We start from the raw sequence: 18628 nt of genomic DNA on the forward strand, positions 1-18628 counted from the left end.
TGGGCTGACCCATAGTGAGAACTAGCTACTTTATTATTTTATTGTAAGACCCAATTCAAATGTCACTTTCTCTTTCATATGGAGAATTGGTGATTTTCTTCTTTGGATTTGTTTGTGTTTTTAAATTATTTAAAAGTTACATAAAAGTAATGTCATGGGAAAATCGCATTTATCTTATTACTGCAATGAAATTATATATCACAGTGAGGTTCAATGTGATACAAACATACATGAACACAATTCTTGGTGTACTTCTCTCCACATCTCACCCCAGTAGCCACTCCTACCTCTCCTAAACATACTAACAAAACCAGTAGTCATGCTTATCCATATTGTGAAAGCATTATTTGAACTGTTTTCTTCATCAAGCCTTAGTTTCCCTTCTCACCCACCTATTTTTCTCTTCCACTATTTTGCTGGTCTCTCTCCTTGTTTATTTGAAGTCTCTTTTATTTCCTACTTTCTCTCTAGCTTCCACATATGTATTTCTGTAATTTGTTGATCTTACTTAGCACATTATTCATCGATTTTCATTGATTTTCCTGCAGATGACACAATTTTATTCTTCTTTATGACTGATAAGAATTCCATTGTGTGTATAGATCATTTCATCATTATTGACAAAAACTGATTTTTCAGCACAGTAGAAACATTTACTGGATTTGTTTTTTACACTAAATCATTCTTACATGAAATGGATCTTTATACTCTTAAGGCCATAGCTTGAACAGAGAAGCTGTTTGGCTCCCTGTGTTTGCAGGAACTGGACTCTGTCTCCTGTCTGTTTTACTCCATGAGTCCACAAAATGTATTCTCAAGTTCATGCAGTTTGACAGTTGTCCTGAGAGTGAACACCTATTACAGAGCTCTGCTTGGTTCTATGACTTGACATTCTTTACTGGTGCCTGATCTCAATTTCTTACTTTCCTAAGGGTTTATTAATGCTTCCATTTTATGTTAATATCTAGGATTTCCAGGATGTTTCAGCAGGGGTTGTTGATCCAGGAAATTGGCCATCTGTATTATCAACCAATAAGAGCAGTCCCGCTGCTGCCCGGAACTGTTTTTATCAATTATAATACAGTGAATGTATTTGCTTCTGCCTCTTTATTCCCTACTAGGCATGTAGCTTTTCAAAGACAAGCTGTTTTTCATTTCAGTGCCTGGTCTATAATAGGAACTCAAGAAGTATATTGAATCAATGAATATTAGTAATATTAATAGATTCTATATTCAATCATATTTTTTCTCTGTTGATTACTTATGAAACACATTGCTAGACTTAGAAGTAGGACAAGATAAAGAGATCTCATGTTGAAATTTGATTTGATTAGCTGATGATTGAAATCTCAGGTGTTTTTGAGTGTTTGTGCTCCCTTTTGTTGTGGCATGACCAATAGGAAAAATTTATTGTTAATGCAATCATTAAATTAAATGTTTTACCTAATGAAAATCTTTAAGAAATATAAACTATTTGTCCTCTCAGCCAAAAAAGGAAAAAAAGAAACAGCAAAAAAATCTTGTTATATAACATAGACTCTTCATTTTCTCATTTTTTGCTGGACTGTTGCTATGGAAATCTCCCCATACGGTCTGCAGACATGAATCACACACTTAGTAGCATTATATCTGCAGTGCATCATATGGAAAATTTATTACAGCCAAAGGAGGCAAGAAAAACTCACAGATGGAGTCAGCACTCAAAGGTCAAGGCAACTGTTACCTATGCTATGCTGCCTGTCTTTTTTTTTTCTTATAATACCAAAATGCAAAAAGGCACTTGTCCTGAACACTGAACATACAGATGTTGAGCTGGCTTGGAAATAGGTAGGCAAAAGGGCTATATGCATACAACTCCAATAGAACTTCTCAGACCTAATCTAGTAAACTCTCTTCCCACCAGAACTGCCTAGTCTCAATCTCAGTTCATTTTATTATTATAGTTATATAATGTTGGCAGTTTATAGATTTTCTTTTCTTTTATCTCTTGGAAATCATCTCAATGTTTATTTCATAATGATTATTTCAATATGACAATTGGATGGCTAGATGGATGAATTGGTGGGTTGAAAGTCATGAGTTTGGAGGTTAATTCTTCAAGAGTCTCTGTTTATAGTTGAAATGGCTATAATCTGTTGATCATTCACCCATACTAGACTTTTACCTATGTGTTTTAAATACATTATTTGATTTTATTTTCTCACATTTCTTTCCAAAGAAATTTATTATTTGTCCCACTTAATATATAAACAACAAACTTAGAAGATACTAAATCTGACACTTGTTATGATGTGAATGAAGGTAATACTGCGATTCTATCTCATCTTAAAGCTTATTTTCTTGTTACCATTTCTATTTGGGAAAGATATACATAGAGACTTCTTTGTTATGGGGGTGGAAATTGAATCCAGGACCTCCTGTATGGCTGGATATGCAATCTACCACTGAGCTATGACTCCTACCCAAGAGGTGTACATGAGTCAGCACTGTGCTCTAAAGTCAGACTCCAGATCCAGATATCAGCTGTTACTACCTGCATAACTTCAAGATACTTACTTAACCATGCTTCGATTCAGTTGTCTCATCTCTAAAATGGAGGTAACAAAAGTGCTAAATGTGCTTACCTAAAAGGATGCTCAAGAGAAATAAATGAACTACTGCAGAGGCCATGACAGTGCCAAGCAAGTCTCAATGATGTTAATTACTAAAATTTATTTAATTTTGAAATATGGCATACCAGATTTAGTTATATAAAACTAGTAATATTTTTTTTTCTCTTTTAGAACACCATGATTACTGGAGCAGTAGTTTTCAAATTGTAGCTCCCAGACTAGAAGCAGCATTTCCATCTAGGAACTCATTAGAAAAGCAAATGATCAAGCCTTATTCCCAACCTACTGAATAAGAGCCCAGGATATTGATCCCTCAGCCATCTGCATTTCCACAAGATCTCCAGGAGATACTAATGAATGCCAATGTTTGAGAAATAGTCTGGTTGGGGGGAAGAAAAAAGATGTCTTTCCTAGTTTTATCTAAGGCCAACTCTGCCCAAAGGATATATTTGGAATCAATCCCAGGATTCTGTGATTTTTCTAGAATCAATTCCCACAGCTTCAAAGGGATGCTACAATTACTTTGTTCCTTTGAGACCATCTAATCACTAAGATTCTTGATTAATAGCTAATCATTTTGTCTTGACTGCATTTGAGATGATCAATTATTTTATAATGATTTCCTCTTGTGCAGAATGAGATGCAACACTGTGATTATCACAGCCATTCTAAAACACTGCTGGAATTTCTCCAGAGTTGAAGCACATAGACCATTTGAAGTGTGCCTATAAGCAGGCTAGCCTCTGCCTCTCCACAAAACATAATATTTTATTAATTTTTCTAACTGAAAAATATTTAAATACTTAAAACAACTTTTTTGGGGTTTTTATTTCCATGCAGAGATTGACCACTGGTGAACTTTCTAACATTTACTAAAAATAATAATTGTGCAGCAAATAAATTGAAAACTATCATTTATATTGATAAATAGGATGGTTGAGTTCTTTAAGAGTTTTTCTGGAGTGTACTTAGCTCTAACTAGGTAAGCATTTTTTTTTTTTTCCGGGTCTGAGAATGGAACCCAGGGGCATTCGAGCTTCGAGCTACAGCCCCTGCCCTATTTTTAATTCTTTAGTTTGAAATCGGGTCTCACTGAGTTGCAGAGGGCCTCACTAAGTAGCTGAGGATGTCCATGAACCGGGATCCTCTGGTCTCAGCCTCCTGAATGCTGGGATTACAAGCGTGCGCCACCACACCCGGCACTAGGTAAACATTTTTATAAGCTCTTTGAGATTTACACACACACACACAAAAAAATCATTTTTTTAGGGGCTGGGGCATATAAGTCAGTGGTAGAATGCATGTTCCCCCTTCTTTTATGGTACTGAGGATTGACTCCAAGTGTATTCTACCTTTGAGCTTCACGCTCATAAATTTTTATATTTTACTTTGAAACAGGATCTAACTATGTTGCTGAGGACCTCACTAAATCACTAAACCCTGAACCTGTGATCCTCCTGTCTCAGCCTCCTTACTGGAAGGATTGTAGGCACCATGCCCAGGTACATGCATTCTCCTGGAGGCCCTGGGCCCAATGACCACCCCTACATACACAACCACTATCAATTTTTAGACTTTCAAACAGATCCTGGAACTGCTGGCATCTAGCAGTTATGCAGAAGAATCCTAATTAGGTTTAAGGTGTTATTCTAACTTTCTATCTGCCTCTCAATGTCTTCAATTGATGTATTTGTATATTAATATTGTTTACCTCCTAAAGATCATGTAAGGATTGTGTAGGTTTCTAAATGAACATAACATATCCTTTATATTATTCAAACTTCTTAAAAAAACACACACACAACCTAAAGTCTTTCTCTGTCTTCCTCTCATATACTCCACAATACACATGGATATGTGTATATGTATTTAACTCCATTTGCTGGGTTAGAGAAGAAGAATTAAGGGTATTTTTTTCCGACTTTCTCCCCTATTTTTCCTCTATTGTTTACCTATCTCCTGAAAAGGGAGGAAAAGTAAGCTTGGCCTTGAACATACCAAATTTTTTTAAACCTGGAACTGGCATAGAACTCCATCAATACACTATGTCACTGTAATGTCTGGGTAGAATGTAAACGTAGCTTGGGAATCTTCTTTCTACTTATCTCCTCCCAAAATATATCACTTGAAACAACTTCTTGTGAGGTTTCCATTGTTCTTGTCAAACTAAAAAATATGAAATACCTTCTGTATTCTCTTGGAATTAAGTTAGCTTACAGAAACATAATTAACATTATTCCCTCTACCTCTGAGCTGCCATAAACTATTAGTGTAAGGTAGAAAAAGAGCTATTTGGCTGTGGGTCATAATGAACCATAAGGCCTTTTTGATAAAAAGCAAGCATTTTTTGCTGTAATGAAATTGCTCATTTTCAGAAAAAATTCTTTAGAATGCTTCCTTTCAATTCTCATCTATAGTTGCTTTTTTTCTTAAATAGAGAATCAGCATTATAGTTCCCATCTTCAATGGGCCAATTTAGAATCCATGATTGGCTCTATTTCTCTAATTTGTATTTGGGATTAATCCACTCCTGACCTAAATTCCTTCACAGTGGCAGGCTGAGAATTGTTTCCAGGCAACAGGAAATTATTAACATGAGGATTCAATCGTCAGTAATTTGCGCAAAAGGCAAGAAGTTGATTCTGCTGACCAGTTGAATGTAAGACGCATGATGAGAACCCTGGGACCCCAAAGATCAACAAAGCTACCTAAGAATCTAGTGTGCAGCCGGTGCCTGCATAGCCACCGACTAGGCTTTCTGTGGCTGCAACCCTCCATGTTTTTTTGAAACTGTGTCCACTTCTTCCCATTGCTTGAATGCTCATATTTTCAGAGAGTCTTAAGTGATCTGCATGAATCAGCCCAATCACAGGAGCTTCAGAGGTGACATAGGCCTGAAGTCAGCAATAGAAAATCAGAACCTCCCCTGTGAGGATGATAGGGAATATTCTTCATTTAGCAAAAAGAGAAGGGAGGAAATTTGTAAAGTTGAAGTGACACTGATTTTCTTCAAGGTCATTGGTAGTAAAGTTGAGATCCTAAGGCCTCAGTGCTGCATTCTCCTTTTTTACTTTTATTTATTATTTTAATACATTCATCATTTAATATACCAGGCATTCATTTTCTAAGTGAAAGAAGTTAGATGGCTCATTACACTTATCACTTGAATGAGTTACTATTTGAAATTATACACATTACAGTTTCTTTCACTTCTGTCAGTGCTCTCACATGAAATACTACCGACAAGTTTCTTACTGTACAAAATAGAGTAATATTAATCTAGAGGATGTGTTAGAATTCTTTAAATAATATAATGATCATGCCATTTCTTTCCCTAAAATTTAAAAAGCAGTAAAATGTAGGAAAACAAAAGATTAAGGCAGCCAGAATGAGGAAAGGGGTATACATAGAGCCAAAGAACAGGAAAAAGAGATCTTCACAGTAGCAGTGAGATCAGCAGACGCTGAAAGCTCCTACAGCTAAGTGACAAATAAAGCATAATTTCAAATAGAGGGCCCCAATGCGCACTAGGAATGTATAGATAATAAGGTCATTGAAAACAGAAGTAGAGAGTGTACATGAAGATGTAAAAAGAAACTAAATTTTAGCTTAGGTTTATCATGTTCATAAATTTGGTCTTTTTTTCCTCTCAGTTATACTTTTGGAGGTGTGTTTTGCTTTGTGGTATTAGGGATAAAACCCAGTATTTTTTTTTACCTCCAAGCTAGGTACTTAGCCCTTTTTACAATTTTGTTGTTGTTGTTGTTGATGCTGGAAACAAGGTCTTGCGAGATGGCTAAGAGTCCTGATACATTTCTGAGGTTGCCCTCAAGCCTGTGAGCCTCCTGTATCAATCTCTCAGGTGCTAGGATTACAGAGGTGCGCCATAATGCCTGGATTTGAAAGTTTTAAGTGGGTAGCTGTATTATTTACATTTTTCTCTTTTCTTTTCTTCCCTTTCTTTCTTTCTCTCCTATTTTCTGTCCTGTCCTTTTTTCTTTCTTTTTCTCTTTCCTTTCTCTTTTCTTTCTTCTTTTCTATTTTGTCCTGTTCTTTTTTCTCCTTCTATCCTTCCTTCCTTCCTTCCTTCCTTCCTTCCTTCCTTCCTTCCTTCTTTCCTCCTTTCCTCCCTCCCTCCCTCCCCCCTCTCTTTCCTTTTTTCTTCTTTCATTTATTATTTATGGTACCAGGGATAAAAACCAATAACACATGCCACCACTGAACTATATCCCCAGCTCTTTTCAAAATTTTTATTTTGAAATAGGATCTCACTAATTTGCCTAGGCTAAGCTCAAATCTACAATTATCCTGCCTCATCCTCCTGAAGCAATTGAATTATAGGCATGTGCCATTGTCCCCAGCTATTCACATTCTGAAAGAAAGATTTATAAATAAATTCTACTTACCATCTCCCATATGCACTGATAGAACTTTTCCCTTATCACAGTGAAAAGAACAAAACCATTAGGTTATAGTATTATTCACAGTTAATGACCACCAGGATCAGACTTTCTCTGGCTCTATGATTGCTAAAATTTTCTTCATCTCTATGATTAGTAAATAAAGTCTATTTTTTCATTTTTCTATATAATATTTATAATCCATTTAAAATAACATAAAATAATAATAGGGATTATTGGCACACGCAACATATATAAATCTCAAAATAATTGCCCTAAGTAAAAAAATTCAAAGATAAGTATATATTGTATGATTTCACTATTATAAAATTTCTAAAAATAAAACTAATTTATAGTAAGGGAAAAGACAGCAATAAATGCCTGGAGGTATTTTCAACTTAAAATACAAATAAAATAGAAATTAAAATAGAAATGAAAAGGTCTAGTTTAAATATATGTTTCTTCTATGTATATGATAATGAACAATCTCAGTTTTTCAGAAAATTTGAGAACTAATAGAAATTGGGAAGCAATTGAAAGGCATATAATTTTAAAAAGTAGCTTATTCAGATAGCAATTTCAATTAATATCTGAATTATTTTTTACTTTCTAATGCAAAAGAAAAATAATTTGTGGAAATTGAAGAAATCTAACATCTATCTTTTCTATATTAAAAAGAATAAGAAGGATCTTGGGAGAAAGAAAATATTAACATTATAATCAAAATTATTTTGTTTTCTAAACTTTATGTCTTCCAAACTGTTAAATAGAAAACAAGCAAATCGAGGATAAAAGGATAATAAAACAAAAGTAGTTTGGAGAATAAAACATTTACCTTCTTGAACCTTTTATGCTTTTTTTTTTCCAGAGGCTTTACAACATGTAATTTTTACTTCCTCTGATCCTTATTTTTTTAAGTAAAAGTACTCTCTTTAAACTTCTGAAAATGGAAAGGTTGCCAGGGTTAAGGCACGATTTTCTGTCTTCTCTGATACGAGCGGATGTCTTGATTAAGCATCATTAGTACAAGTTTATACAATCCTTCCTCAGGCTGCACAAAGTGGTGATAAGCAGGGGTCAGAGAGCATGAATTGCCCTAGTGAATCTGACAGCACAACTTGGCAGAACCCCAGAGTGCAATCCTGGCCCAGGATCAAGAAATATGACTATCACATTTGAAATTAAAAATTATATAGATGGATATAGATACAGACACAGATATAGGTATAGATATAGCTGAGTGCCTGGGAAAAATAGCAGTAGTGCCATATTTTCTTAGTATTTCTTGGTGATTCTTTTGTATCCTTACACTCCGTATCTTTATGTTTTAGATATGGCTCTGACGAACAACAGATGACAGAGCTTTTCTTTAACAAGTAATTTACCTCATTTATATTAAATGAATTCGCTCTCTTTTATTGATGCATTATAGTTGTACATCTTAATGAAGTACAAGATGGTAGAGGCACACATGCACACATCCCTCATTTAGCCCTTCCCCAATTCCCCCGTTCTCTCCCCCTCCCTCCTCATGTTTGGCTTAATGATTGGCTTTGATATGTTTATGAGTGTACGTGATGCACATTGGGGGATTTCCATCTACTCCCTTCTCGTCCCCCTCAGTTAAGCCTCCTTATTTGCTCATCTATGGTTTCTCCTTCTTTTTCTAGAGTTCCTCCTGTGATTCTTTTTCTCCTAGCTTCTGCATCTTAGAAGAACATCTGACATTTTACTTTTTGTGACTAATCTCACTTAGCATAAGATTCTCCAGTCCCATCCACTTTTCTGTAAATTACATAATTTTGTTCTTACTCTTATGTATGGGTTTAAACCTATACTACATGTTTTATGTCATGCCATTTTTATGTTACTTTTTTTCTGTTATCTTGCCTTCTATTGAATTATTTTTGGCAGTTCAAATTTTTCCTCTATGTTAGTTTGGAGACATTATGCTTTTTATATTGTGTCAATGATTATACTTTAATATTCATCTTTAACTCATTAAAATATAAGATTGGTTGATATTTCTGTTTCTACCATGAAAATGCAAAGAACATATAATACTTTCTCTCTATTTACTATCCCTCCTGAAATATATTTTTATCTTATATTTTATTTTGCACTTAGGTGATATAATGGTTCTTATTGGTGCATTGTAATTACACACAGTAGTGAGATTCACATTGATACATTCAGATATGCAAAAATCATATACATCATGTATTACACAAGTTTTTGATAGAAATATGTGCTCACATTATGAAATGGCTAAATAAATCTAATAAATATATAAACTACATCTCATTCCCTTTTGTGGTGAGAACTCAAAATCTATACACAGCATTTTACAAAAATATAGTATATTTCTATTAACTATAGTCATCATGTTGCCCAACAGATAGATTTCTTGGATTTATTGGATCTACTGAACTGAAGCCTTGTAACCTTTGGGGAATATCTTACAAATTCCTCCTGGTAGACTATTGCTGAAATATTCTATTCTACAATAAATTTTCATTACTTTCTCAGTTTCCATGTATTTTAATTATATATGTGAAAGAAAATATGTTGAAGATGCATGTTTTGAGTTTGTACATATGAGTGTTTAAAGATATACATACGTCCTACAAAATTATCAACATTCTGAATTCAGTTTTGATTCATCATTATCTGCCATTTTTGCTTCATCTTCTTTTTTCTGGCTTATCTTTCTGATTTTCTTCATGCTCTAACTTATCTTCTGCTCAGTTACATTTTTAGAAATTCTGTCAGACTAGAGAGATTAAAGACAAATTCTCTCATGTCTTATCATTTTAAAATGAGTTTCTTTTTCCTTCATTCATGATAAATGTTTGCACAGGATACATTTTGCAGGTTGGTATTTACTTCCTTTCCATATACAGAAAACATCTTTTGCAGTGTTTCCTGCTTTGTGTTAGCTCTTGGTTGAGGTATTGCCTAGGCAAGAGTAATTTATCTGGATGATTTAAAGAATTTTCTCTTTGTCATTTGCTTTCCAAAGTTTTATCATGCTGTTCTCAACTATTTATTTTTTTCATTTTTGTACTTTGCATTTTTTTGGACTCTAAAATCTCTGGATTGATGGCATTTTTGTTTATCAGTTTTAAAATATACTATCAACCATTGTCTCCATTCTATTGTCTATCTCCTTGCTTTCTGGAGGTTTATTTAAATATATATTGAAATTTGTCATTATAAGATCTGAATTTTCTGGCCTCTTTCTTTGTTCATTCATTCATTCACTCATTCATTCATTCATTCGTTCGTTTGTACTAGGAATTGAACCCAAGAGCATTCTACCTCTGAGTGACAATCCTAGCCCTTTCTTTCTTTCTTTCTTTCTTTCTTTCTTTCTTTCTTTCTTTCTTTCTTTCTTTCTTTCTTTCACCAGGTCTTACTAGTATGCTTAGTTTCTCTAAGTTACCATGCACTGGCCCCAAACTGTCTCAGCCTCCCAAGTAGTGAGATTACAAGTATGGCCCATTGTACTTGGTATTTTTCTTCTTAATTTATACTTGAAAAGTACTGTTTACCTATTTTCTAAAAACAGGTACACATATTTTATAGGTAAAAATATTTAACTAGTTTACCTAATTCACTAAATCTCTCTTTACATGAATTAACCTGCTAAAAACTCACTTATTGAATCTCTAATTTTCTTATTATATATATTATATACATATTCAGCCCTGCAATTCTATTTTTTCTCTTTTTAGTTAAACTGCATTATTTTAAATAGTTTAATACTCTCCTAAAATTTTCATGCTAGGATTTTATATTCTGAAACATAAAAGTTTATTTATTTTACACTGTAGTGGCAAATATAATACTAGAAATTCTAATACCAGAAAATTTTGTATTTATATTGTCTACTTACATTGCCTATTATTTCTGCTAGAATTTACATATGAATCTTTATTTCACTGTGTTTTTGTCTGTCTTTGATTATGAACTATATAGTTATTTGAAAATAACTGTAAAAGTAATTTTACATCTAGAATGTGGTTGCCTAATATCCATATAAAGTTTAAAATTTCCTTTGCCATGTGTTTTGAAAGCTAGATTTCTGGGACTACATTGAAGAATGAAATTTAAAGTTAGAAATTCCTCAAACTGCCGGGCGTGGTGGCGCCCGCTTGTAATCCCCGAGCTTGGGAGGCGGAGACAGGAGGATCACGCAGGTTCGAAGCCAGCCGCGCTGGTTTAAAAGACCCTGTTTCCAAATAAAAATATAAAAAATAGGTCTGGGAGTGTAGCCCAGGGGTACAAGGGCTTCCGGGAACCCCAGTACCACCACCCCCCCAAAAAAAATTCCTCAAACTATGACTCAAAAATTTAAAGTTAGAATTTTCTCAAAAATGACAATTGGTCATTTCACAGATGACCAATGAAAAGAGTAATTTACTTATAGAACACCTGTAAATTCCAGGTCTGAGTTTGTTTCACCACAGTTTCAAATTTTCACAGGCCCAGGGCTTTAATTTTTGCTTGACTGCAAAAAGTAAAAACCATCTACCTATCTCTGCTGGAGTTTTAAATATTCTAAGGACAAACATAATTCTGTATCACTCAGGATCCAGTTAATATATAAGCACCAATGATTTTAACAAAAAAAAAAAAGAAAGAAAAAATAAACGGGCGTGGTGGCGCATGCTTGTAATCCCAGCATTTGGGAGGCTGAGACCCGAGGATCGAGGTTCACGGACAGCTTCAGCTACTTAGTGAGGCCCTCTGCAACTTAGTGAGACCCTGTTTCAAAAATAAAGAATAAAAAATAGGGCAGAAGGTATAGCACAGAGGTCGAATGCCTCTGGGTCCATCACCAGACCCACAAAAATAAAATAAAATTATGTGAAGAATTGTTAACAAGATAGAAACAAACTGAAAAGGCAAATAGACCCAAGTATATAGTAGTAGTAGAAATCAGCAGACTTTGTGTAAAGCAAATTACCTTCCATTATATGGTACGTCTCATCTGAGCAGTTGATAGCTGGAATAGAAAAAGACTTGAAGACAAAGACTGAGAAGGAATTTTGTCTTCAGACTTGAGGCACAAAATCAATTCTTGAGGTACAGTTCTTCTGCCAGCCAGTTTTTCAGAATTCAGACTAGCTTATCTCCCGAATTGTGTAAGCAGTTTCTTCAGTTGTGTGTGTGTGTGTGTGCGTGTGCATGTATGTATGTATGTGCACCTTAATTAAAACGCTTGCCAATTACTCCCACTAGATGGTAAGTAGACTGTGAGTTTGACAGGGATTACTTCTTTCTTCTCTGGTATCTGCTGTAATGCTGCAGTGTAGACAGAGTTCAATAAGTATTCGTCAAACATATTAATAAATTACAACTATTATAATGCCTGAGTATTTAACCACTAAGACAAAATGAAAGGTGCTATCTTCTAACATGAGAATGATAAAGAGTACAAAGAAAATAGATGATTCTAAGTGACATTTATGTATGTACCTGTGGTTATGTGTATGCATATCTATTTTTATGTAAAAAATTAGTACCTATTCTTGGATAATTAGATAGATGAATGGAAGAAAAGATCAGAGGAAAGGAAAGAAAAAATTTGAATACTAAGCAGGCTCTTCCATACTCTAGAAATCACTGGGTTTTTTTTTTTTTTTTGGGGGGGGGAGGAGGTGGTATCCAAATTGAACCTTGTAGGGGTCACCTCTGATCTATACCTCCAGCCCTTTTTATTTTTTATGTTGCAATAGGGTCTTTCTAAGTTGCTGAGTCTGGTCTCAAATTTGCCATTCTTCTGTCTCTGTCTCCCAAATATTTGGATTACAAGTGTGAGCCACCATACCTGGATACGTAGATTTTGTGTACTACTCCATGCCATTACTTAGGCAGAAAGTACTTAGAAAGTGGAAAGTAGTTTATTTGCTACGGATTAGCATGGGCCTAAATCTGACATGACTACAATGCCATTTATGAAAGGAGGAAAGACACAGAAACACAGACAAACACAGGGAAAATGGCTATGAAACTGGAGGAATGTTCTTGAAAGCCAAAGAATGCCAAGTCTCTCTGACAACTACCAAAAGCTAAAAAGGAGCAGGGAAGTGTCATATATTAGAGCCTTAATCAGCCCTGCCAACAGATTGATTTCAAATTTGGAATCTACTAGAATAAAATTCTGTTATTTAAAACATCAGATTGTGATAATTTATCATGTTCTAGGAAGCTAATGTGGCTACTAAATGCATATAGAATTTTTTTATGACCATAGTTTTTATTTTTCCTGTGTAAATATTTAAGCCTGAGATCGGTGAGTTTTGTGTTTAACTTTATAAAAAAAAAGGTACACTGTTTTTCAAAGAGGGTATACTCTCTTACATTCTAGCCAGCTTTGTATAAATGCCTGTTTCTCCACTTCCTTCGGACACTTGTTATTTTAGTCATTTTAATTGTAGCCATTTAAATGGATGTGCAGTGAGAGCCAGTTGTGATTTGCATCTCTCTAAGAATTAATGATGTTTATCATCTTTTCATATGCTTATTTGATATTTGCATATCTCAGGTGAAGAATTTAATCAAGTATTTTTTTATTAAAAATAGGCTGTCTTCTTAATGCAGGTTTGCAAATGTGCTTTATGTTTTCAGAATACAAGTCCTTTGTCAGACAAAATATTTTTTTATGTCTGTGGCTTTTCATTTTCTTAACAGTCGCTTTCAAAGATCCAGTTTTCAGTATTGGAAAAATGCATTTATCTTTTTTTATGGTTCATATTTTTACTTTTAAAAAAATCCCAAATAAGCTTGCCTATTTCAAGACCTCAGAGATTTGCTATTATACTTTCTTCTGGAGTATTATAGACTTAGATTTTAATTTTAGATATATAATGCCTCTTCAGTTAACTTTTGTGTTATGAAATGATCTCGAGATGTTTTCTACTACTTATCTATTGACTTGCTTTAACCAAGTGTTAGTCTTCCTCCTGTTCTCCAGGCCTCTAAAGCTTGGCTTACCATGTCTGGCTTTAACCATCCACAAATTAGCCAGGTATGGTGGCATAGCTTGTAATTCCAACATTCAGGAGATGGAGACCTGAGGATCATGGTTCATGGACAGCCTCAGCTATTTAGTGAGGCCCTTCACAACTCAGTGAGACCCTGTTTCAAAAAATAATAAAAGACTAAAAAATAGGGCTGGGGGTGTAGCTCAAAGGTAGAATGTCCCTGGGTTCCATCCCCAGTATGGAAAATAAAATCACAACGTAACAGAGCATCTGCCACAATGGTTCATTCCAATATCTGATCACAGAGGAAAAGAAGACGAAACATTGCTTATTAAGCTGTCCTCATTACGATATGCAGCCATCCCTACTCACATACACAAGTACTCATTTCGTGCAAAGTTACTCCCAAGCTTCCTTTAACCCCTATCAAAGAAAAGCCTGTTTCTGGATTTGTTTTGTTTTGAGATGCTATGACCATGCTACACGCAGGTTCTCTCCTGACAGCTGGTTTCCAGCTATTCCAAGCAAAGTGCCAAACAGAAGTAAGGAGCAGTCATCCAGGGAAAAAAGATCCTGCAGACACACCCTTTTCCAGTGAAATACCAGTGAGTAACCTCCAATGACCTTACTGATGCCTGGTTATACAATGGAGACTTACGGTAGGCTATGTCCAGATTCCAAATCCACAACATTCTAAGATATAATACAATGATGTTTTTATTCTATGCCATTTTTTTGATAATGTGCTACACAGCAACAGACAGATAACTAAACGGGCCATAAAAGGGTTTAAAGATGGGAAATGATGAGGTTGTCATTGCAGAACATCACTTGAAGTGTAGTGAGCCATAGATTAGAAGTCACAGGAACCAGTAAGAAAGAATTTTGTTAAAAATAAAATCTGTGGGCCCTTGGAACTAGAGAAGTGGCATGGAATTTAATATATGTACCTTTTCTGATACAGTATTCATGAAGAGAACATCTGGTCAAAAATGCAAACATTTTAAAAGCCTTTATATTAAATGTAGCAAAATGTCCAACAAATTATTATTTTATTATTGTACGGCCTCCTGAATAATTTCAATATTTTACCATTTAAATATTTTATTTAGCCAGTATGACAAGTCAAACAAAAATTTAATTTTAATTAGCACTATATTGATAAATATTCATATTCATCTTTGGTTGTTTTGGTTTGTTTGATATTTTTTATGCTGCTGTTTGTTCATATATTTTTCTTTCTGGAGGAGTGGCAGATTCTGGGCTTTTCTCCCAGTTGGTTTTATGTTCTTTCAGCAAGCTCTGATCTGTCATTTTTCCAGCAAATATTTTATTAGTCCCCTGTCTTTCATTTTTGTTTATGATTTTTAAACAATGGCATTTATTATTACCCAGTGAATTTTATTTTTATTTTTTCTTTAAGCATTTTTCACTATTTAATCCTTCTAGTTTCTTCTGTATTCATAGTCAAATCAAGATTCACCCATATGATTTTATGGTTTTTTTGTTGGTTTTGGTTTAGGGACTTTTTTATATCAACTTCATTCCATCAGAAATATATTTTTTTGTTCTGTGGGATGAATATCTAAAATTACTGTATGACAAATGGACAACCATTATTAGCACAGGCATGCTTAAATTATTTCAAACAATTTCTTGCTAATATTGCTAAACATTTTATTTTTGTGATCTGTGTTAGAACTGCCTTTCCTACCTCATTGATTTGCCTCTTAGCCCATATCTACCATTTTAACTTGATTACTGAGATTTCATAGAAAATTCTAGTAAAGCAATAGCCTCTCCTCTTTGATTCTTACTCTTCAATTTTTGGTAATTTTCATTTGTTTGTCTTCCCAGATTAATTTTAGAATTGCTTTGACAACTTTATCTGAAATTCTTCAAATGTATATTTACTTGCATCAAAACTACAAATTAACTTGAGAATTGAGGTGTTCACATAATTTTAAAAGAGATTATCCTACATCTATTTAAATTTGTGCCCTATTTGCATTTTATAATAAAATGCTTACTTTTTACTTCTTTATTTTTTATTTTACTATGGTAACTAAATTTTTTGTTTCAAGTGTGTGTGTGTGTGTGTGTGTGTGTGTGTGTGTGTGTGTGTGTGATGGTAGGGATTGAACCCAAGGGTATTTACCTCCAACTTGGAAACAGTATCTCACTAAGTTGCTGAAGCCCTTGCTAATTTGCTGAGGCTGGCCTCAAACCTGCTATTCTCCCATCTCATTCTTCCAAGTATTGGGATCACAGGCATGCATCACCACACTCAGCTTTCTTTACACTTTCAAATGTTTATTTCTGTAATCTAAGAAAGGAATTAAATTTTTCATTTCCATTTTATTTTGGTATCAATTTACCTAATTAAAAATCGACTCTTTTTATCTGATCATGTTTCAGTTATTTTCTAAATTATTTTGTATTTACATCCTGATTTAGGTCTTCCTTATTTTCTCTCAGCAGTGCTTTATAATATGGGTGTAAAAATCTTACATTTCTTTTGCTAAAATGATTCCCAAGTATTTTACTCTTTTTTATGTGATTGTGAGTAGAATTCTTGTCTGAATTCCATTTTTCAATTATTCATTGCTAATATATAGAGATATAATAAATTTTATACTTTGGTGTGTGAATGTACAACATTACTTCTTATTTAGTTCTATCAGTATCTTTGTTTGGATTGCTTAGATTGCACTTTCTGCACTCAAGAGAATGTTATCTGAGAATGAATGTAATTTTACCCTTTGCTTTCCAATCTGGGTACCATATATTCAAATATATGATACCCCCTCATTCTTCCTTCTCTCTTTTCTCTTTTACTTCCTTCCCTCCCTCTTTATTTTTTCCATTGGGAAAGACAGACTAATAAAGACAAACAAGAATCCAGAGCATGATGTTGAATGAGAGTGCTCAGAATAGACATTCAACCATTGTCCCTAACAGTAGTGAGAAAACACTTAGCTTTTCATTACTAAATATGACGTTAACTCTATGTTTTTGTGTAATTTATTAATTTGAAGTTCTTTCTATTTTTGGCTCATTTACGGTTAAAATTATAAATTGATGTTGAATTTTTCAAATGCTTTTAATATCTTCTGAGATTATGTAATTTGGGATTTTTCTTTTAAGATGCTGAATTATACTAGATAATTTTAAAATATCACATTAATCTTGCATTCCTAAAATAACCTCACTAGGTCCTGGCAAACAGTCACCTTTATATGTTGCTAGATTCATTTTTTGTGTCTTTGTATATCATTGGTGTCAAAGTAACATTGGTGTTATACAGTTGGGAGATGTTTCTTCTACCTCTATTTTCCAAAAGGTGTTGTAAATTATATTGTTTCTTCATTAAATAAACAATTTTACCAGGGAAGTTAGTTACATCTGATTTTATTTTTCTGAGAAGATTTTAATTAATAATTTAATTTGTAATTATCAATATATAGAGATTTTCTATTTCTTCTTGAGTTAGTTTTGTTAATGTGTATCTTTTTAAGAATATTTTCATTTTATCTAAATGGTCCAGTTTATTGGAATGAAGTTGCTCATTGTATACTTTTATAATCTTTTTTTTAACTTTAGAATGTTAATAGTGACCAACCTCCTTTATTTAGTAATTTGTGTCTTTTCTTATTTCAATCAGTTTTCCTACAAATTTTATTTTCATTCACTTTTTCTATTCTTTTCTGTTTTATAATTTATTATTTCCTAGCCTACTCTTTATTATTTTCTACCTTCTACTCTTGGTTTCATTCGCTTTCTTACTAATTTCTTAAAGTGTAAGATTACATTATTGTTTTATGACATTACATATTTTTCAATATAGTCATTAAAAACTCTAAATTTCCCTGTAACTACCTGACATAAATTTTAATATGTGTATTTTTGTTCTGTTTAGTTTAAAATATCTTCTAAATTCCCTCATGATTTTTTCTTTGATTCATGAGACATTTAGACCCATATCAATAATTTTCAAATATTTTGATATTTCTCATATCTTTCCTTTATTAAGTCTAATTTAAATCTGTTTCAACTGCTGCATGTTGTATGATTTAAATCTAAAATTTATTGGGATTTGTTTTATGAACTATTATATGAGCTATACTAGAAATTTTTCTAATGAACTTATAAAGAATGTATATTTTGCTTTCTTTGAATGAGGTGGTCTTTGTCAATCATATCAAGTCAATGGGTAAAGTTTATCAAGTATTCTATATCCTTGGTGATTTTATGTCAATTTATGTTACCAATTAATTGTATTGAAACAAAAAGCCAATCAAAAGCCGGGCATGGTGGAGCATGCTTATAATTCCAGCATTTGGGAGGCTTGGACAGGAGGATTGTGGTTTATGGACAGCCTCAGCTACTAAATGAGGCCCTTTGCAACTCAGTGAGACAGTGTTTCAAAATAAAGAATAAAAAATAAGGCTGGGGGTGTAGCTCAGAGGTATGACGTCCCTGGGTTCCATCTCCAGTACCGCAAAAAAAAAAAAAAAAAAAAAAAAAAAAAAAAAAAATCATTTCCTATTCCTCTTAAAAACCTTTATTTACTGGCCATTTTTCTAAGATAAAAGACAAAAATCATTTATACTCACATGCTCTT

This window comes from Muscardinus avellanarius, assembly GCF_963383645.1.
Source record: "Muscardinus avellanarius genome assembly, chromosome: 1".
NCBI classification, from domain to species: Eukaryota; Metazoa; Chordata; class Mammalia; order Rodentia; family Gliridae; genus Muscardinus; species Muscardinus avellanarius.